The following is a 22,065-nucleotide window of genomic DNA, read 5'->3' on the forward strand; positions in this document are numbered from 1 at the left end:
AAACAATTCCATTCACTGTTACAACGAAAAGAATAAAATACTTAGGGATATATCTACCTAAAGAAACAAAAGACTTATACATAGAAAACTATAAAACACTGGTGAAAGAAATCAAAGAGGACACTAATAGATGGAGAGATATATCGTGTTCGTGGACTGGAAGAATAAATATTGTGAAAATGAGTATACTACCCAAAGTAATTTATACATGCAATACAATGCCTATCAAGCTACCAACGGTATATTTCACAGAGCTAGAACAAATAATCTCACAATTTGTATGGAAATACAAAAACCTTGAATAGCCAAAGCAATCTTGAGGAAGAAAAATGGAACTGGGGGAATCAACCTGCTGGACTTCAGGCTCTACTACAAAACCAAAGTCATCAAGAAAGTATGGTACTGGCATAAAGACAGAAATATAGATCAATGGAGACAAAATAGAAAGCCCAGAGGTAAATCCACGCACCTATGGACACCTTATCTTTGACAAAGGATGCAAGAAAATGAAATGCAGAAAAGACAGTCTCTTTAACAAGTGGTGCTGGGAAAACTGGTCAACCACTTGTAAAAGAATGAAACTAGAGCACTCCCTAACACCATACACAAAAAATAAACTCAAAATGGATTAAAGATCTAAATGTAAGACCAAAAACTATAAAACTCCTAGAGGAGAACATAGGCAAAACACTCTCCGACATAAATCACAGCAGGATCCTTCATGACCCACCTCCCAGAGTATTGGAAATAAAAGCAAAAATAAGCAAATGGGACCTAATTAAAATTAAAAGCTTCCACAGAGCAAAGGAAACTATAAACAAGGTGAAAAGACAGCCTCCAGAATGGGAGAAAATAATAGCAAATGAAGCAACTGACAAAGAATTAATCTCCAAAATATACAAGCGACTCCTGCAGCTCAATTCCAGAAAAATAAAGGACCCAATGAAAAACTGGGCCAAAGAACTAAACAGACATTTCTCCAAAGAAGACATACAGATCTCTAAGAAACACATGAAAAAATGCTCAACGTCCCTCATAGTCAGAGAAATGCAAATCAAAACCACAGTGAGGTATCATTTCACACCAGTCAGAATGGCTGCTATCCAAAAGTTTACATGCAATAAATGCTGGAGAGGGTGTGGAGAAAAGGGAACCCTCTTACACTGTTGGTGGGAATGCAAACTAATACAGCCACTATGGAGAACAGTGTGGAGATTTCTCAAAAAACTGGAAATAGAACTGCCATATGATCCAGCAATCACACTCCTGGGCATACATACCGAGGAAACCAGAATTGAAAGAGACACATGTACTCCAATGTTCATTGCAGCACTGTTTATAATAGCCAGGACATGGAAACAACCTAGATGTCCATCTGCAGATGAATGGATAAGAAAGCTTTGGTACATATACACAATGGATTATTTTTCAGCCATCAGAAAGAATGCATTTGAACCAGTTCTAATGAGATAGATGAAACTGGAGCCTATTATACAGAGTGAAGTAAGCCAGAAAGAAAAACACCAATACAGTATACTAACACACATATATAAGGAATTTAGAAATATGGTAACGATAACCCTGTATACGAGACAGCAGAAGAGGCACTGGTGTATAGAACAGTTTTGGACTCTGTGGGAGAGGGTGAGGGTGGGGTGATTTGTGAGAATGGCATTGAAACATGTATATTATCATATGCAAAACGAATCACCAGTCCAGGTTCGATGCATGAGACAGGATGCTCGGGTCTGGTGCACGGGGATGACCTGGAGGGAGGATAAGGGAAAGAGGGAAGTGGGAGGGGAGTTCAAGAAGGGGAACACATGTACACCCGGGGCAGATTCATGTCAATGTATGGCAAAACCAATAGAATATTGTAAAGTAAACAACCTCCAATAAAAAAAAAATAACCCCCCCCCCAAAAGAATACATCTGAGAAAATGACTCTGATCCAATCTTCCTTTAGCCGAGTTATAGTCTCAATCTGGTTCTATACTTGGGACCGTCTGATTCCCAGTGGGGAGGGCAGCTATCTCGTCCTCCCTCTTCCCTATTGATTCATTACCAAGTCATTCATCTCCAGAAGCAACCGAGTTCCCCAAAACTTGAATTTTTGAGTCAGGAGTCAGCATTTGTCCCGAGATATACATCACAAAGAATGCTCAAACTACCGCACAATTGCACTTATCTCAAATGCTAGTAAAGTAATGCTCAAAATTCTCCAAGCCAGGCTTCAGCAATACGTGAACCGTGAATTTCCAGATGTTCAAGCTGGTTTTAGAAAAGTCAGAGGAACCAGAGATCAAATTGCCAACATCTGCTGGATCATTGAAAAAGCCAGAGATTTCAAGAAAAACATCTATTTCTGCTTTATTGACTATGCTAAATCCTTTGTGTGGATCACAATAAACTGTGGAAAATTTGGGAAGAGATGGGAATACCAGATCATCTGACCTGCCCCTTGAGAAACCTGTATGCAGGACAGGAAGCAACAGTTAGAACTGGACATGGAACAACAGTAGGTTTCCTATAATGAATTTCAATCTGTGAAGACCCTGCTTTCATTGAGATTGAATCTTTTTAAAAACAACTGATGTGAAAAGTGTGATTGCATCTAAGGGGAAAGGTCCATAGGGTCTCATATTTCAAAGGTGATTATAAGGGCAAAGACTTAATCATTTTTACTCATTGAGTTAGATTATCCATGTGCACTAGAGGCTATAATGGGGATAATGGATGTTTTGGCTATGGGAAATGTAGGCAAGGCAATAATTCCAGTGGTTAAGGTTGGATATATCTCTTTCTATTTCATGTTCCTTTATTCCCTGGCTGTTTTATTAGTTTGCCCAAATGTGGGCCAGAAGAGGAACAGAAATTGATGAGGGGTAAAGAAACACTGTCAAACTTTATTTTTGGGGGCTCCAAAATCACTGCAGATGCTGACTGCAGCCATGAAATTAAAAGACGCTTACTCCTTGGAAGGAGAGTTATGACCAATCTAGATAGCATATTAAAAAGCAGAGACATTACTTTGCCAACCAAAGTCCGTCTAGTCAAGGCTATGGTTTTTCCAGTGGTCATGTATGGATGTGAGAGTTGGACTGTGAATAAAGCTGAGTGCCACAGAATTGATGCTTTTGAACTATGGGTGTCGGAGAAGACTCTTGAGAGTTCCTTGGACTGCAAGGAGATCCAACCAGTCCATTCTAAAGGAGACCAGTCCTGGGTGTTCATTGGAAGGACTGATGCTAAAGCTGAAACTCCAGTACTTTGGCCACCTCATGCGAAGAGCTGACTCACTGGAAAAGACTCTGATGCTGGGAGGGATTGGGGGCAGGAAGAGAAGGGGACGACAGAGAATGAGATGGCTGGATGGCACCATCGGCTCGATGGAGGTGAGTTTGAGTGAACTCCGGGAGTTGGTGATGGACAGGGGGGCCTGGTATGCTGTGATTCATGGGGTTGCAAAGAGTCGGATATGACTGAGCGACTGAACTGAACTGAACTGAAAAACTTAATTGTCAAACATCAAAAGTGGAATCTGATTATTATACAGAGCCACAACCCCTACATCACCCCGCTCCCGAGATGGAACCTCTAAAACACACAGAAATACCAAGTCCTTTTCCTTCTCACCAGTGGGATGAAATGTTCAGGGAGAAATCTTCAGTGCTCAGTAATCTTCAGTCTGCAGTTCTCAGTCTTCACCCAGTCCTCATTCCCAGTATCTGAGTAAGTATGGACTGGCTGATCTGGGCCCTAAACTGAAAGGATGCCACCTCCATCCCTCTCACACACCTGACCCTTCCCTTCCTTCCTTCCCCATCATAAAAAAACAGATACACATCTTTTTACTGCTTGTTGATACTTTAGTCATCAACATCTGAGGACTTTGGTCTGCACAGAGGGGACCATGGTTGTATGTTTGATCCCTGCACAAACGACTATTCTGCCAGTGCTATGCCTGGAGTTGCAGAAGATTGCTCAATGTCTTGGGCTCCAGGTGGGCAAAGTGGGTTACTTGAAGAATTGTCAAGAGAAGAATTGTAAGAACTGTTGTCAGTAGAAATGTTGGAAGAATCCTCTGGGGTTTCTTCACCTTCCATTGGCTGATTTTTATTCTTCTTTTTATTCTGAGGGTGGTAATAGAAGACTAGTATCGTCTACTTCTTCCCTTTCTTATTCCTGTCCTGATTCTGCTGAAAGGTTGATTTTACCTTCCGCATGATCTTTTGTATCTGGTAAGAAAACAAAGTCATCCAGAAAGACATTAATGAAGGAGAACGGGAAGGAGAACTTTGAGAGAACGGGTGTGCATTTAGGAGGGTTTTCTGCCAGGCAGAGGCAGGGTGAGTCTTGGGTGGGGGATGAAGAGGAAGAACATGAGTAGGGTAATCTGACCTTCTCACTGTCCAAGCCATTTGACTGATCAGAATTCTTTCTCCTCTTTCCTTTAGCACTTGAAGCTTGTTCCTCCAAATTGACACTGTCTGTCTTAATCTCTGACTCCTCCTCCTTCACTTCCTCAATTAGGCCTGCCATGTTGTAGCAACAGTGGCCTACACCAAGGCGCCTGGCTTCTGTATATATACCTTCCCAGGACAGTAAAGTGCCACAGCTGTCAGCTTTGATTGGTCAGCAACAAAACCTGACATGGCTTGACGTCACAAGGCACCACCTTCTAACACCCATGGGGGAGGGGCAGGGTGCAGAGGAGTCTAGGTGCTCTGGATTGAGAGAGAGAGTGCTTCCTCAACAACCATTAAAGAGCCTTCCCAATTTGATTTTCCATGTTTCCTCATCTTGTCCAGTTCAATCTTGTGGTGTACAAGTTAGGAAGCCAGTGTTCCCTCCAAACTATTCCTCATGGCCACCCGCACTCACTGTTTAATTCTGTAGTCTTATGGATCTCATCACCTAGTATTTTGTGTGTGGTTTTTTTAACACTTTAGAAGTTTTAGATTTCCAGAGTAATTGTGAAGACTATTTGCGTATACTCCACAACCAATTCCTTTTATTAACATTGTACATTAGTATTGAACATGTCTTCAACTTAGTGAACCCACACTGAAACAGCATTATTAACTAAAGTCTGGACATTATCAGATTTCCTTCAGTTCAGTTCATTTGCTCAGTTGTGTCTGACTCTTTGCGACCCCATGGACTGCATAATGCCAAGCCTCCATGTCTATCACCAACTCTCAGAATTTACCCAAACTCGTGTCCATTGAGTCAGTGATTCATCCAACCATCCCTTCCTCTGTGGTCCCCTTCTCTTCCTGCCTTCAATCTTTCCCAGCATCAGGGTCTTTTCAAATGAGTCAGCTCTTTGCATCAGGTGGCCAAAGTACTGGAGTTTCAGCTTCAACATCAGTCCTTCCAATGGACACCCAGGACTGATCTCCTTTAGGATGGACTGGATGGATCTCCTTGCAGTCCAAGGGACTCTCAAGAATCTTCTCCAGCACCACAGTTCAAAAGCATCAATTCTTTGGCTCTCAGCTTTCTTTATAGTCCAACTCTCACTCCCATACATGAGTACTGGAAAAATTATAGCCTTGACTAGATGGACCTTTGTCGGCAAATTAATGTCTCTGCTTTTTAATATGCTCTCTCTCTTGGTCAGAACTTTCCTTCCAAGGAGTAATTTTCCTTTAATTTCATGGCTGCAGTCACCATCTGCAGTGATTTTGAAGGCCACAAAAATAAAGTCTGCCACTGTTTCCACTGTTTCCCCATCTATTTGACATGAAGTGATGGGACCAGACGCCATCATCTTAACTTTCTGAATATTGAGCTTTAAGCCAACTTTTTCACTCTCCTCTTTCACTTTCCTTAAGAGGCTCTCATTCTTCTTCAGTTTCTTCCATAATGGTGGTGTCACCTCCATTCCTGAGGTTATTGATATTTCCCCCTGCATTTGTGTTTCCAGCTTGTGCTTCATCCATCCGAGAGTTTCTCATGAGGTACTCTGCATATAAGTTAAATAAGCAGGGTGACAATACACAGCCTTGATGTACTCCTTTCCAGATTTAGACCCAGTCCATTGTTCCATATCCAGTTCTAATGTTGCTTCCTGACCTGCGTACAGATTTCTCAAGAGGCAGGTCAGGTGGTCTGGTATTCCCATCTTGTTCAGAATTTTCCACAGTTTGTTGTGATCCACACAGTCAAAGACTTTGGCATAGTCAATAATGCAGAAATAGATGTTTTTGTGGAACATTTTCAGATTTCCTTGGTTTTTACCTAACGTCCTTTTGCCATCCCAGTATCCATCCAGGATACTATACTAAATTTAGTCATTCCATGTTGTGCCTTGTTAGGTTCCTCTTTGCTGTGACAATTTTTTACATTTTTTTCCTATTTTTAAAAAAATTGTTTATTTTTTAATTGAAGGATAATTGCTTTACTAAATTTTGTTGTTTTCTGTCTAACCTCAACATGAATCACCCATAGGTATACTATATCTCCTCCCTTTGGAACCTCCCTCCTATCTCTCTCCCCATCTTATCCCTCTAGTTTGATACAGAGCCCCTGTTTGAGTTTCCTGAGCAATACTGCAAATTACCTTTGGCTATCTCTTATGCATATGATAATTTAAGTTTCAGTGTTGCTCTCTCCATACAGGTCACCTTCTCCTCCCCTCTCCCCATGTCCATAAGTCAATTTTCTATGTCTGTTTCTCCATTGCTGCCCTGTAAATGAATTCTTCAGTACCTTTTTTCTAGTTTCCATATATATGCGCTAGAATATGATATTTCTCTTTCACTTTCTGACTTACTTCACTCTGTATAATAGGTTCTAGGTTCATCCACCACATTAGAACTGACTCAAATGCATTTCTTTTTATAACTGATTAATATTCCATTGTGTATATGTACCACAACTTCTTTATCCATTCATCTGTCAGTGGACATCTAGGTTGTTTCCATGTTCTAGCTGTTGTAAATAGTGCTGCAATGAACAATGAGATACATGTGTCTCTTTCAATTTTGGTTTCCTCAGGGTATATACCTAGGAGTGGTATTACTGGGTCATATGGTGTTTTTATTCCTAGTTTTTAAAGTAATTTCTGCAGCGTCTTCCATTGTGGCTGTATCAATTTTCATTCCCACCAACAGTGCAGGAGCTTTCCCTTTTCTCCACACCCTCTCCAGCATTGATTGTTTGGAGACTTAGATGATATGATGGCCATTCTGACTGGTGTGAGGTGATATCTCATTTTGGTTTTGCTTTGCATTTCTCTAATAATGAGCAATATTGAGCATCTTTGTATGTGTTTGTTAGCCACCTGTATGCATTCTTTGGAGAAATGTCTGTTTAGATCTTTTTCTCACTTTTTGATTTGGTTCTTTGTTTTTCTGTTATTGAGTTATATGAGCTGCTTGTATATTTTGGAAATTAATCCTTTGTCAGTTGTTTCATTTGCTATTATTTTCTCCCATTCTGAGGGTTTTCTTTTCTTCTTGCTTATAGTTTCCTTTGCTGCTCAAAAGATTCTAAGTTTAATCAGGTCACACTTGTTTGCTTTGGTGGTTTTTGTTTCCATGACTCTCGGAAGTGGGTCATAGAGGATCTTGCTTTGATTTACGTCAGCAAGTGTTCTGCCTATGTTTTCTTCTAAGAGTTTTACTGTTTCTGGTCTTCCATTTAGGTCTTTAACCCATTTTGAGCTTATCTTTGTGTATGGTGTTAGGAAGTGTTCTAATTTCATTCTTTTACATGTAGCTGTCCAGTTTACCCAGCACCATTTATTTAAGAGTCTATCTTTGTCCCATTGTATATTCTTGCCTCCTTTGTCAAAAATAAGGTACATATAGGTACATGGGTTTATTTCTGGGCTCTCTGTCTTGTTCCATTGGTCTATATTTCTGTTTTTGTACCAGTACCATTATTTCTTGATGACTGTACCTTTGTAGTATTATCTGAAGTCAGGAAGGTTACTCCTCCAGTTCTATTGTTCTTTCTGAAGACTGTTTTGGGGTCTTTTGTGTTTCCATATGAATTGTGGAATTCTTTCTTCTAATTCTGTAAAAAATGCCATTGGTAATTTGATAGGGATTGCACTGAGTCTGTAGATTGCATTTGGTAGTATAGTCATTTTCACAATATTGATTCTTCCAACCCAGGAACATGGAATATCTCTCTATCTGCTTATGTCATCTTTGGTTTCTTTCATTCAGTTCAGTTCAGTTCAGTCACCCTGTCGTGTCTGACTCTTTGTGACCCTATGAATCACAGCACGCCAGGCCTCCCTGTCCATCACCGACTCCCGGAGTTCACTCAAACTCATGTCCACTGAGTCGGTGATGCCATCCAGCCATCTCATTCTCTGTCGTCCCCATCTCCTCCCGCCCCCAATCACTCCCAGCATCAAAGTCTTCTCCAGTGAGTCAACTCGTCGCATGAGGTTACCAAAGTATTGGAGTTTCAGCTTTAGCATCAGTCCTTCCAATGAACACCCAGGATTGATCTCCTTTAGAATTTCTCCTTTAGAAAAGCCTCTTGATGAAAATGAAAGAGGAGAGTGAAAAGGTTGGCTTGAAGCTCAACATTCAGGAAACAAATATCATGGCATCTGGTCCCATCACTTCCTGTCAAATAGATGGGGAAACAGTGGAAACAGTGTCAGACTTTATTTTTTTGGGCTCCGAAATCACTGTGGGTGTTGATTGCAGCCATGAAATTAAAAGATGCTTACTCTTTGGAAGGAAAGTTATGACCAACCTAGATAGCATATTAAAAAGCAGAGACATTACTTTGCCAACCAAGGTCTGTCTAGTCAAGGCTATGGTTTTTCCCGTGGTCATGTATGGATGTGAGAGTTGGACTGTGAAGAAAACTGATCGCCAAAGAATTGATGCTTTTGAACTGTGGTGCTGGAGAAGACTCTTGAGAGTCCCTTGGACTGCAGGGAGATCCAACCATTCCATTCTAAAGGTTTCTTTCATTAGCGTTTTATAATTTTCTGTGTCCAGTTCTTTCATCTCCTTAAGTAAGTTTATTCCTATATATTTAGTTCTTTTTGTTGCAGTGGTGAATGGGATTGATTCCTTAATTGCTCTTTCTGATTTTTCATTGTTAGTATATAGAAATGCAAGTGATTTCTGTGTATTGATTTTGTATCCTGCAACTTTGCTAAATTCACTGATTAGCTCCAGTAATTTTCTGATAGTATATTTGGGGTGTTCTGTGTACAGTGTCATGTCATCTGCAAACAGTGAGAGCTTTACTTCTTCTTTTCCAATCTGGATTCTTTTTATTTCTTTTTCTTCCGTGATTGCTGTAACTAGGACTTCCAGAACTACTTTGAATAGTAGTGGTTGAAGTGGACATCCTTATCTTGTTCCTGATCTTAGGGGAAATGCTTTCAGTTTTTCACCATTGAGAATAATGTTTGCTGTAGGCTTATCATATATGGCCTTTATTATGTTGAGGTAGGTTCCTTCTGTGCCCATTTTTTGAAGAATTTTAATCATAAATGTGTGCTGAATTTTGTCAAAGGCTTTTCAGCATCAGTTGAGATTATCATATGGTTTTTATCTTTCAATTTGTTAATATGGTGTATCACATTGATTGATTTCCATATATTGAAGAATCTTTGCATCCCTGGACTAAACCCAACTTGATCATGGTGTATGAGCTTTTTGATGTGTTTCTGAATTCTGTTTGCTAAAATTTTGTTGAGGATTTTTGCATCTATGTTCATCAGTGATATTGGCTTGTAGTTTTCTTTTTTGGTGTGTTGTCTTTGGTTTGAGTATCAGGGTGATGTGGCCTCATAGAATGAGTTTGGAAGTGTTCCTTCCTCTGCAATTTTTTGAAACAGTTTTAGAAGGATATGCATTGGCTCTTTAAATGTTTGATAGAATTCTCCTGTGAAGCCATCTGGTACTGGACTTCTATTTTTGGGAGATTTTGGATCAAAATCTTCAACTTCAGTGCTTGTAATTGGGTTGTTCATAGTTTCTATTTCTTCCTGCTTCAGTCTGGGAAGATTGAACTTTTCTAAGAATCTGTCCATTTATTCCAGGTTATCTATTTTCTTGCCATATAGTTCATAGCAGTCTCTTATAATCCTTTGTATTTCTGCATTGTCTGTTGTAACCGCTCCTTTTCGATTTCTAATTTTGTTGATTTGATTTTTCTCTCTTTTTTTCTTGATGAGTCTGCTAAGGGTTTGTCAATTTTGTGTATGTTCTCAAAGAACCAACTTTTAGTTTTATTAATCTTTACTATTGTTTCTTTAATTTCTTTTACATTTATTTCTGCTCAGATCTTTATGATTTCTTTCCTTTAATAAATTTTTTGGTTTTTTTTTTCTTCTTCTTTTTCCCGTTGTTTTAGGTGTAAAATTTGGTTGTCTACTCTATGTTTTTCTTGTTTCTTGAGGTAGGATTGTATTTCTATAAAGTTCCCTCTTAGAACTGCTTTTGCTGCATCCCATAGGTTTTGAATTGTCGTGTTTTCATTGCCATTTGTTTCTAGAAATTTTTTTAATTTCCCTTTTGATTCCTGCAATATCCTGTTGGTTATTTAGAAACGTGTTGTTTAATCTTCATGTGTTAGTGTTTCTTGCAGTATTTTTCCTGTAATTGATATCTAGTCTCATAGCGTTGTCATCGGAGAAGATGCCTGATACAATTTCAATTTTCTTAAGTTTACTGAGGTTTGATTTGTGACCCAAGATGTGGTCTATCCTGGAGAATATTCCATGTGCACTTGAGAAGAAGGTGTATTCTTCAGAATTTGGATGGAATGTCCTGAAGATATCAATGAGATCCATCTCATCTAATGTATCATTTAAGACTTGTGTTTCTTTATTAATTTTCTGTTTTCATGGTCTGTCCATGGATGTGAGTGGGGTGTCCTACTCTTACAGTGTTACTGTCAATTTCTCATTTTATATTTGTTAGTGTTTGTCTCATGTATTGTGGTGCTTCTATGTTGGGTGCATAGATATTTACAATTGTTATGTCTTCCTCTTGGATTGATCCTTTGATCATTATGTAGTGTCCTTCCTTATCTCTTGGAATCATCTTTATTTTAAGGTCTGTTTTGTCTGATATGAAGATTGCTACCCAAACTTTCTTTCGCTTCCCATTTGCATGGAATAGAATTTTTCCATCCTCTCACTTTCATTCTTTATGTGTCTTGAGGTCTGAAGTGGGTTTCTTGTAGACAGCATATTTATGGGTCTTGTTTTTGTATGCATTCAGCCAGTCTGTGTCTTTTGGTTGGAGTATTTAATCCATTTACATTTAAAGTAATTACTGATATATATGTTCCTATTGCCATTTTCTAACTGTTTGGGGTTGATTTGTAGATTTTTTTTCTTCTGTTGTATTTCTTGACTATATAAGTCTGTTTAACATTTGTTGTAATGCTTGTTTGGTGGTACTCAATTCTCTTAATTTTTGCTTGTCTGAGAAGCTTTATTTCTCCATCAATTTTTTTTTCTCTCCATCAATTTTGAATGAGCTGGGTACAGTAATCTTGGTTGTAGATTTTTCCCTTTCAGTATGTTAAATATATCCTTCCATTCCCTTCTGGCCTGCAGATTTTTTGCTGAAAGATCAGCTGTTAAGTAAATGGGGTTTCCCTTGTATGTTACTTGTTGCTTCTCTCTTGATGCTTTTAATATTCTTTCGTTGTGTTTAGTCTTTGGTAGTTGGATTAGTATGTGTCATGACTTTTTCTCCTTGGGATTATCCTGTATGGAAATCTTTGTGCCTCTTGGACGTGATTGGCTATTTCCTTTTCCATATTGGGAAAATTTTCACCTATACTCTCTTCAAAATTTTTCTCATACCTTTCTTTTTCTCTCCTTCTTCTGGGACCCCTATAATTCAAATGTTGGTGTGTTTGATATGGTCCCAGAGGTCTCTGAGACTGTCCTCAGCTCTTTTCATTCTTTTTACTTTATTCTGCTCTTCAGAAGTTATTTCCACCATTTGATCTTTCAGCTCACTGATTCATTCTTCTGCTTCAAATATTCTGCTATTGATTCCTTCTAGAGTATTTTCAATAATTGTGTTGTTTTTCCCTGTATGCTTATTATTTAATTCTTCTAGGTCTTTGTTAATTGATTCTTGCATTTTCTCCATTTTGTTTTCAAGGTTTTTGATCATCTTTACTCTCATTATTTTGAATTCTTTTCCAGGTAATTTTCCTCTTTCCTCTTCATTTATTTGGACTTCTGTGTTCCTAGTTTGTTCCTTCACTTGTGCAGTATTTCTCTGCCTTTTCATTTTTTTTAAGTTACTGTGTTTGAGGTGTACGTTTCCCAGGCTTCAAGGAAAGCTGAATTCTTTCATTGAAGAAGGTTGAGTTCTTTCTTCCTTTTGGTTTCTGCCCTCTGTCCAGTGGTTTATGTGAGCTTCGTATAGGGTGAGATTTCTGGTGAAGTTTTGTTTGTTTTTCCTCTGATGGGCATGGCTGAGTGAGGTAGTATTCTTGTCTGCTGATGATTGGGTTTGTATTTTTGTTTTATTTGTTGTTTAGATGAGTCGTCCAAGACAGGGTGCTACTTATGGTTGGTTGATGCCAGGTCTTGTATTAAAGTGGCTTCCTTTGTGTGAGTTATCACTATTTGATATGCCCTAGGGTTAGTTCTCTGATAGTCTAGGGTCTTGGAATCAGTGCTCCCACTCCAAAGGCTCAGGGTTTGATCTCAAGTTTTGCGTAGTTCTTTATATATTCTTTTCCACCGGTCGTGTCCTCCTGTCTGCTCTCAGTTGGTGTTCCACATGCCCTTTTGTGTCTGAAGGTGTATTACTGATGTATCCGTGGAGAGAGATGTACTCCACGTCCACCTACTCCTCCGCCATCTTGTTCTCCTTCTGAATTATCCCTTCATTCTTTTCTTGATTTTAGTAATTGAGTTTTCTATTTTGTTTGTCAGTTTAGGTTAATGTTTGTCATTTTTGCTTAATCTTTATAGAGATTTATAGAGATTCTTTATAGAGAACCAATTTTTGGTTTCACTGATTTTTGGGGTTTTTTAACTCTCAATTCCCACTGTATTCTGTAACATTTCTTTTCTTCTACTTGCTTGAGGTTTAATGTGCTCTTTATTTTTAAGTGTTTTGCAGTAGACAGGTTATTGAATTGAGATCTTTATCTTTTTTTAAAATATAAGCATTTGCAGCTCTATAATTTCCTCTAAACACTACTTTAGCTACATCTCATAAGTTTTGGTATGTTTTATTTCATTTAAATTATGTCAAAGGTTTGCTAATTTCCCTTGTGCTTTCTTCTTTGAACCATTGGTTATTTAAGACGTCATTGTTTAATTTCCACATAGTTTTGAATTTCCAAACTTTCTTCTTTACATTGTTTATAATTTTATTTCATTGTAGTCAGAGAACATGTGTTGTATGTTTCAATCCTTTTAAATATATTGAGAAGCATTCCATATCTTAACATATGGTCTGTCCTGGAGAATGTTCTATGTGCATTTGAGAAGATTACATTCTGCTGCTGATGGTGAAGTGTTCTGTAGATAACTGCTAAGTTTTGATGACTTATTGTACTATTTAAGTCTTCTGTTTCTTGTTGATCCTTTTCTGGTTGTTCTATCCATTATTGAAATTGGGATACTGAAGTATCCAACAATTACTATTGAGTTTTGCATTTTTCCCTTTAAGTCTGGCAGTTTCTGCTTTATGGGTTTTGGGGCTCTGTTGTTAGCTGCATGTCTATTTGTGGTTAGTATATTTTCCTAATGCATTATTCCATTTGTCATTATAAAAGTTCCCTTTTTATCTCTAGTAACATTTATTAAAATTGGTTTTCTCTGATATTGGCATAGGCAACCCATTCTTCTTATGGTTTTTATTTCCATGATATATCTTTTATCCTCCCTTTTTACTCAGATTATCTCTATCTTTAAACGTAACGTGTATTTCCTGTGGATAACTATATTTGGACCTTGCTTTTTCTAAAAAATAAAAAAAAATCCATCTGACAGTCTGTGTCTTTTGATTGAAATATTTCGTCCATTCATATTATTAATAGCTTGCTTCAAGTCTGTAACATGACTTATTTTGACTTAGTTGAAATCTTTCCCATTAACTAACTCATTCAGTATGTACTGAGTACATTTCTATATAGCAGGCACTGTGTCAGGTCCTGGAATTACAGACCTGGCAGTACCATAGCCACTGACTTTAGAGAGTTCTCAGACTAGTGACGGGAGATAGATATTAATAAACAAATAGAGTGACCAGTGCTATAATAAAGGGGAACACGGTTTGCTGTGATGATGGAGAGAAGGTTATCTCAAATCCGGAAAGACTCTGCTGAGGGAGGTGAACCCTGAGCTATCTCCAAGGATCTCCAGACAAGTGGCAGGGTAGAACTTCAGGAAACAGCATGAGTAAAGGCACAGCTACATGAGAGAGTAGGGTTTGTACTTAGGGGCTGGGATGAGATCTGTGATCTCAGAACGAGACAGCAGCCAGGGCACATAGAGTCTTGCAGGGTATGAGCCTATTTGGACTTTATCCTGAGAACAGAGAGAAGGCATTGGGACATTTTAGGCAGGGGAGTAAGGTGCTTTGATTTTAACTAAGTCACTTTGGCTGCTGTGTGGATAAGGGACTGGAGAGAAGTAAGAACACACAACAGGGAACCCAGTTGGAAGGCTGAGGAGTTGTGCGGGGAAGAGGGCTTGGTAGCTTGGCTTGGGAAGAGTGGCTGTGGGTGTGTAGCAAAATCATTCAAAGTCGCTCAGTCGTGTCCGACTCTGCGACCCAATGGACTATATAGTCGATAGTATTCTCCAGGCCAGAATACTAGAGTGGGTAGCCTTTCCCCTCTCCAGGGGATCTTCCCAACCCAGGGATCAAACCCAGGTCTCCTGCATTGCAGGCAGATTCTTTACCAGCTGAGCAACAAGGGAAGCCCAAGAATACTGGAGTAGGTAGCCTATTCTTCCTCTGGCGGATCTTCCCGACCCAGGAATTGAACCGGGGTCTCCTACATTGCAGGCAGATTCTTTACCAACTGAGCTATAGTGGGCATGTAGAGGTGAGAAGATTCAGGAGATATTTAGGAGGAAGACTGGAAAGAATGTGGTGACTGAAGGCTATAGATAGTGGGGATGAGAGCTGGGGCAAGGCATTTCCTCCAAGGTTTCTGGCTTGGACAGACTGGAGGAGGACCTGTGATGGGCAAGGTGATGGGGGATGAGGCTAGTTTTATACATATGAAATCTGAGGAGACTATGGAGTCACAATGTTGGATGCCCAGAGGCAGTAGATTTGTGGTTTGAGAACTCAGGGCTTCAGATACAGGCTCAAAGTCACAAGGTGTTTATTTCATTAGCTCATTTAAAGTAATTTCCAAATAAGTAAAAAATAAATTTTATTTGCAATATATAGACAAATTGTTCTTACTAGCTGCTGAAGGTAAAATCAGGGAAACTGGACCTAAATGGTAGTAGAAAGAATGAGACAAGACTGTTAGGAACGGATTGACAAGAGGAAGCCATGCAGAATGGTGTGAAGGCCTTGCTGGCCTCCGTCCAGCATCAGGACTGTGAGTGAGGGAGAGCCAGGGCACCTATCAGTCTTGCCATTTGGATGCCCATTGTTTCCTATGGCATGTATCATGCATTTGGGAACAAACGCAAATTTTTGCCATGAAGTACATGCACTGAAGAATAAATACCTGTCTTTATTTTTTCTTCCCTTTGTCTAAGACTCTGCAAAAACTTAGATTTCTCTAGATCACAGTTGTTCAAGGAGAAGTAAGAGTGAAAATTTTAGAGTAAGATAAATAACATTATGGACATTGTCTATAAGTGGTGAAATTATTAACGGAGACATTTATTCTCAGGAATCTAGAGTCAGCTCTTCCATCCTTTTGAAATAGGGGTTTGATTGAGGTATAATTGATATACAAGAAACTGCACACATTTAATGGATACAATTTGATGGTGAGTTTGCACATAGGATTAGGGTCCTCATTTCTGCGACATCATCGCCACAGTCAAGTTAATAGTCAAATTCATCAACTCGGAAACTTTCCTTGGATCTTCCTTCTTATGTGTGTGGTGTGGTAAGGACATTTACCATGAGCTCAGCTATATCATCTTTACCCTAGGATTTGGAGTCATACGGACTTGAGCTAGGTGATGGCTGTTTCACTTACCACTTGTGAGAATTTGGACAAATCACTAAATCTAGTTCTGATATTTGATTCCCTCATTTGTAAAAATTTTAAAAACTTCATGGGATTGTTCAGGCACAATTGCTATAAAGTAAATGAAAGGGCTTTATAAAGTATAAACTGCTATTTTGGTATCATTTAGGTTTCTGATTTCATTGTAAAATGTCAAAATGTTATCAGAAAAACTGAGTGTTGTTAATATCACAATGTATTGATTTATTTAAAAACTACTCATTTAGTCCATTTTCCTCTAATAACAAAGAATATCATTAAGTGGTTATCGGTTATCTATGTCTATGTTCCAAATCTAAGACTAACCAAGGATTGATTGTATCTAGTTTTTCTCCAGTCTCAGAGGAACATATATGAGGGTGTCTATTTATGACTCATCTGCCATTTCAAATATTCTTATATAAAAACCTAAAATGTTTCAACTTTCATGACTTCATAGCTCCCATTACTCTTCCCTTTAGCTTGAGATGCTTAATGGTCCCCAAACATTTAGATTATCTGATTTTTGCATATATTAGATGAAGCTTGGACTCATTAGTGTTTTCAGTGTGCTCTATAAATATTCCTCGTTTCCAGCCTGAGCTAGACATACTAAGAAGAGATGAAATTCAGCTCAAGTGCATATCCAAAGGATTTTGAGATATTTTAGTTTACCTTTGATGATGCGGGACAGGTGAAGAAAAGGACTTTACCGAATGATAAATTTTTTTAAACTGGGGAATAGATACTATAAGGAGTCATGTCGTCTTTGCAAGTTATTCTATCCAGTGTTGGATTCTAGAGGGGAAAATAGCATTTTTGCAGAAATCGGGGCACTACAGAAATTTTATGGAGCTCTGTAGACATTTTCTGATGCCTTGATATTTGTTTTTTTATTGTACATATGCTGCTGCTGCTGCTAAGTCGCTTCAGTCATGTGCGACCCCATAGATGGCAGCCCACCAGGCTGTCCTGTCCCTGGGAGTCTCCAGGCAAGAACACTGGAGTGGGTTGCCATTTCCTTCTCCAATGCATGAAAGTGGAAAGTGAAGACACTCAGTCACGTCTGACTCTTAGCGACCCCATGGACCGCAGTCTACCAGGCTCCTCCATCCATGGGATTCTCCCGGCAAGAGAACTGGAGTGGGTTGCCATTGCCTTTTCCGTGTATATCTGAGTAATCTATTTACAAAAGCTGTTACATATGGGGAGAGGCTGTGGTAGATGATCCTATCCCTTGGAGTATGTGTTCCCAGGTTCCATTCCCAGCTCAGCACAGTAACTCTGGACAAAGCCCCTAAAGTATTCTCTGCTTCTGTCTCCTTAATGGCAAAGTAGAAATGAATTCTTACTATCACCGAACTCATGAAGATGCTGAATTGATAATTAGATCATGCCTTAAAACTACTTTAAGTTCTACTGAGAAATATTTTCTCAAAATAAGTTGAGTCTCTGGTTTTGTAAGTTTAAATATATTGTCAAGAAATGAGTCCCTGGGGGAGCAAAACACATAGACCATAGTGACATTAGCAAATAGCGATGGAAAAGATGGCACTGAAGAAAGCGAAGAGGACTTTCTAGTCAGGCAGGAACCATTGAAATGCTGCTCAGATTTAGATAAGGACCATGGCCTGATGGCTTGATGGCTTTTGCTCTCTAGTTGGTAATGAATTTGAAGGGATGGGATAAACGGAAGCAACCACTGATTGAGCCAAGGTGATATGCTCTCTATCCACCTAGTAAGTTTTTGAAAAAGTATTTAATTGTTCACATGCTATTGCTGCTTTAATGTCTAACTTTACGCCTTTCAAAGATGTGACCTGTAAGGCAGCAGATAGAATTGATAGCTCGTCAGCGTTTAATCAGTCAGTGATGTACCCTGTCAGATATTCTCCTACTTCCTCCTTCCAACCACACAATTTGAAAGAAAGAAGCCCTGGGGTCCTGACTAAGTCATCGGTTCGTCTACTTGAAGGATGATGTGGGCTTCTCATTGGATGAGCAGTTTGAAGAAAGGCCTTCTGCATTCAGCCTGAGCCTGTTCAAGCAAGACCCTGGCTGGCTCTTGACTCTAGTATAAAAGTAGGAAGATGAACTTGTAGCATGTGAATATATCAGACATGGCATTCACCACACCATTGCCTTTAAAACACTTTTTTTTTTTTTTTTGTAATATCAGATGCTAGCTCTCTAAGGCCAGGGACTGTCTTTTTTGTCTGTCTTCCAGAGCCTTTGTCCATAGCAGTCAATTAATGTCTTTTTAATAAATAGAATAAATTTCAAACACCATAACTCCAACCTGTCAAAAGCCAAACTCAGTTTTGTCTTTCAATGGAGGGCCAGCTTTCATATGAACCTGAGTGCTCCCTGAACAGCACTTCCCAACTTAATTCTGTGGAAACGAATCAACTGGGATCTGGTTAAAAATGCAGATTCTGAATCAGTAAGTCTGAGGTGGAGCCTGAGATTTTGCATTTTTAGCAAGCCTCCCAGGTGATGCAGATGCTGTTAGTCTGTATACTGCACTTCAAGTATCAAATGTCTAGACCTGGTCTTTGCCTCATCTGCAAAACTTAATCTATCATCAAGCCTTGTTGAGACTATCTCTTCTGTCCCAATTCTGACAATTAATCTCTGTTACTATTGCCACCAATTTATCTGAAGCCTTCATATTATTTTGCAGGGATTTGTGTCACAACTTTCATCTAATCTCCCTGGCTTTTTTCCCTCCACAGCATTCTCTGCACTGCAACCAAGGTGTTATTTCTCAAATACGTCTCTGATCATGCTTACCTTTGTGACCTTCTGTGCAGGATAAAACAGCAACCCCTCTGTTGATACACTGTCTTTGTATTAAGTGGGAGCAGGGGCAGGGGCAAAAAATGTGAGGTTTGAGGAGCCAAGGGCTTTTAGTGATGGTGGACCAGTATTAGGGGCCAATTCATGCATACAGGGCTGCCTACAGTTATTCTTCCATCCATCCATTTATCCATCCATCCCGTTATGCTGTATGTATGCTTAGTCGCTCAGTCGTGCCTGACTCTTTGCGACCCCATGGACTGTAGCCCATCTATTTATCCAGCCAATCAGTTATGCAGCCAACCAGTTGACCATCCATCCGTCTGTCCATCCATCCATCCATCCATCTGTCCATTCAGTTAGTTATGCACCTGGGCAGGAACCCAATATGTTAGGACTATTGGCTTTTGGACAAAAACAGTCAAATAAGTGCATGTCATTTATGGTAAAACCACAATAACTTGACACCCATAGTTTCAGAGTCTTTGGCAGATGAAAGTTTTTTGAGATGAAAGGCACCTCAAAGTTTTCCAGTCTAAATATCTGTTACTCTGGGCCCGGCGATCCAAAATCCCTTGCTCCCATTCTTTTTTCAGTTGAATTGCTGTGAATTTTAGTGTACACTGAATAGCAATTTGTTACAAATCCCATGCCATAATGATTATTTGCCATTTCCTTTTTCTTTCAGATTTATCTTGCTGTGCTTTGATCCAGGGTTTGGTAGATTGTAAGTGTGTGCAGATTCTCAGTGAGGTGTGAGCTTTGCTGACACTGAACCCATCCCAGCCATGGGATATAACCGGTCCTGTCACAATGCCAGGGTGGCTGTGGCTACAGTAGAATGTCAAATTTCCACGATTAGGGTTTTTTGTTTTGGCCTTAACAAAGGAACCCACCTGTGTTTGCTGATGGGGAGATGGGGAGAGGAGGGAGGAATCCTCTTTCTTTGGTGGGTGGATGGGCAGGAGGAATCTATCACAGGAATTCTTAGGTCATGGCTGCTTTTCCAGTCTTCAGCCAGCACCTCTCTGTCCCACTCTGGCTCCCATCTCAGGAGAGAATGCTGAGCTCTGTTGACATTGAGTAGCATTTGTTTTCTTCTCACTTTAGTTTAGCAACTCATCACAGGGGTTGTTCTTTGTTCATCTTTCCTGTTTTTTTTTTTTTTTACACTGACTAATGCTTACAGCTTGCCTACTCGAGAGAGAGAAGTGCAGGGAAGACCAATCAAATGAGATCTTAAAGTGTAAATCAATTTTTCAAATGTGTTCAGGCAGCTTCTGTTCACTTCAGTGAGAAGAAGTGCTTCCAATGACAGAAATTTACCCAGTGAAATGCCTCCCAAATGCAGCAGAGCAATCATGCTTCAGATGGCTACTTTGCAGCCTTAGCATCCAGTTCTGCTTAGATTTCAAATGAGTTAAAACTCAAGCGTGAGGCAGAAAAGAATTGCATTTGACTTGAAGGAATTTGCTAATGGAAGATCAAAATTTTAAAAAGTGTACCTTCGCATGAATTATTGGAGAGTTGTGAGGGGAGGGTGGCAAAGGGAAACATTACAGAATACCTTTTTTCAATCATTTCACATTTTCTTTAGTTTTTCAAGAAGATTCAGGAAATATCTCATATAAAATCTACACTGTATTTCAGGGGGATAAAAAGGAGAACTTGTTGCTTGGGCTTTAGCACTCAGTGCTGCAGTCCCATGTGTTCATAGAGGTCCCAAGTGAAAAATTTTATCATCAAAATTGACTGATTCAGAACAGAGTGTTTGTGACTACCTGGTAGTGAATTTGGAAACAACATCTCATATTTTATCCTTTAAATGGCATCAAAGTATGGTTGTGCCTATGGAGTAAAATGAATATTCTGGCCACTTGCGTTAAGAGATCAACCTGTTTTTACATAGTGATATTTGGTGATAGGTCCTTGCAGAGGTCTAATCTGCTAGCTGTTAACTATGGGGCTTGATCTCAGGATTCCCCACCACCACCCATTACACACACCTGAAAGAGTCCCTGCCACTGCCAAACCAGGAAAAGCAAGCTATTCCCATGAGCCCTTATGTGCTAAGTCACTTCAATCATGTCCGACTCTTTGTGACCCTATGGACCATAGCCCACCAGGCTCCTCTGTCCTTGGGATTCTCCAGGCAAGAGTACTGGAGTGGGTTGCCATTCCCTTCTCCAGGGGATCTTCCTGACCCAGGGATCAAACCTGTGTCTACTTGCATCTCTTGCATTAACAGGTAGGTTCTTTACCACCAGTGCCACCTGGGAAGCCCATATAAGCCCTTAAAGAAAACATAACTAGGCAGATGACTTTGTGAAATATCAACCGACTTAGCCCACCAAACAGTAGAAATTATTCCTTCATCAAAAGCTTTCCTAGACAGGTCTTGTTCCCCTCAGTTAGCAGGGAAATTCAGTACTGACTCCCTAAAGAAGCAGCATGGGCATACGGTCAGCCCAAAGCTGTGATCAGAAGAGTTAACAAGACTTTCTTGCCTACTTCAGGTCATTTGTTCTGAGCTCTGGTCATCATATGCTTCCAGCAGAGGAGTGCTAACCTGAGGGGGACTGTTTGGCTGGCTACCAACAGGAGGGAGGGATTTATTTATTTATTTATTTTCAGAGTAAACAGAGCAGCACAGGGCTTCACTGAAGACCACTCAGTAAAGGAGATCATGCGGGGCGGTCCTAAGATGGCAGAGGAATAGGATGGGGAGACCAATTTCTCCCCCACAAATTCATCAAAAGAACATTTGAACACTGAGTAAATTCCACAAAACAAATTCTGAATGCCAGCAGAGGACCTCAGGCACCCAGGAAAGCAGCCCACTGTCTTCGAAAGGAGGTAGAAAAAAATATAAAAGATAAAAAGAGAGACAAAAGAGGTAGGGACAGAGATCCGTCCTGGGAAGGGAGTCTTAAAAAAGAGAGAAGTTTGCAAACACCAGGAAACACTCTCACTGGTGAGTCTGTGGCAAGACTTGGAACCTCAGAGGGCAACATAACAGGGAGGAAAAATAAATAGATAATTAAAATCCACAGATGACGTGCTCAATGGTAATTCCAGCAAAGAAGCAGCACAGATGCC

This window comes from Moschus berezovskii, chromosome X (genome assembly GCF_049115385.1).
Source record: "Moschus berezovskii isolate FMDL1 chromosome X, NW_MosBer_1.0, whole genome shotgun sequence".
Lineage (NCBI taxonomy): Eukaryota > Metazoa > Chordata > Mammalia > Artiodactyla > Moschidae > Moschus > Moschus berezovskii.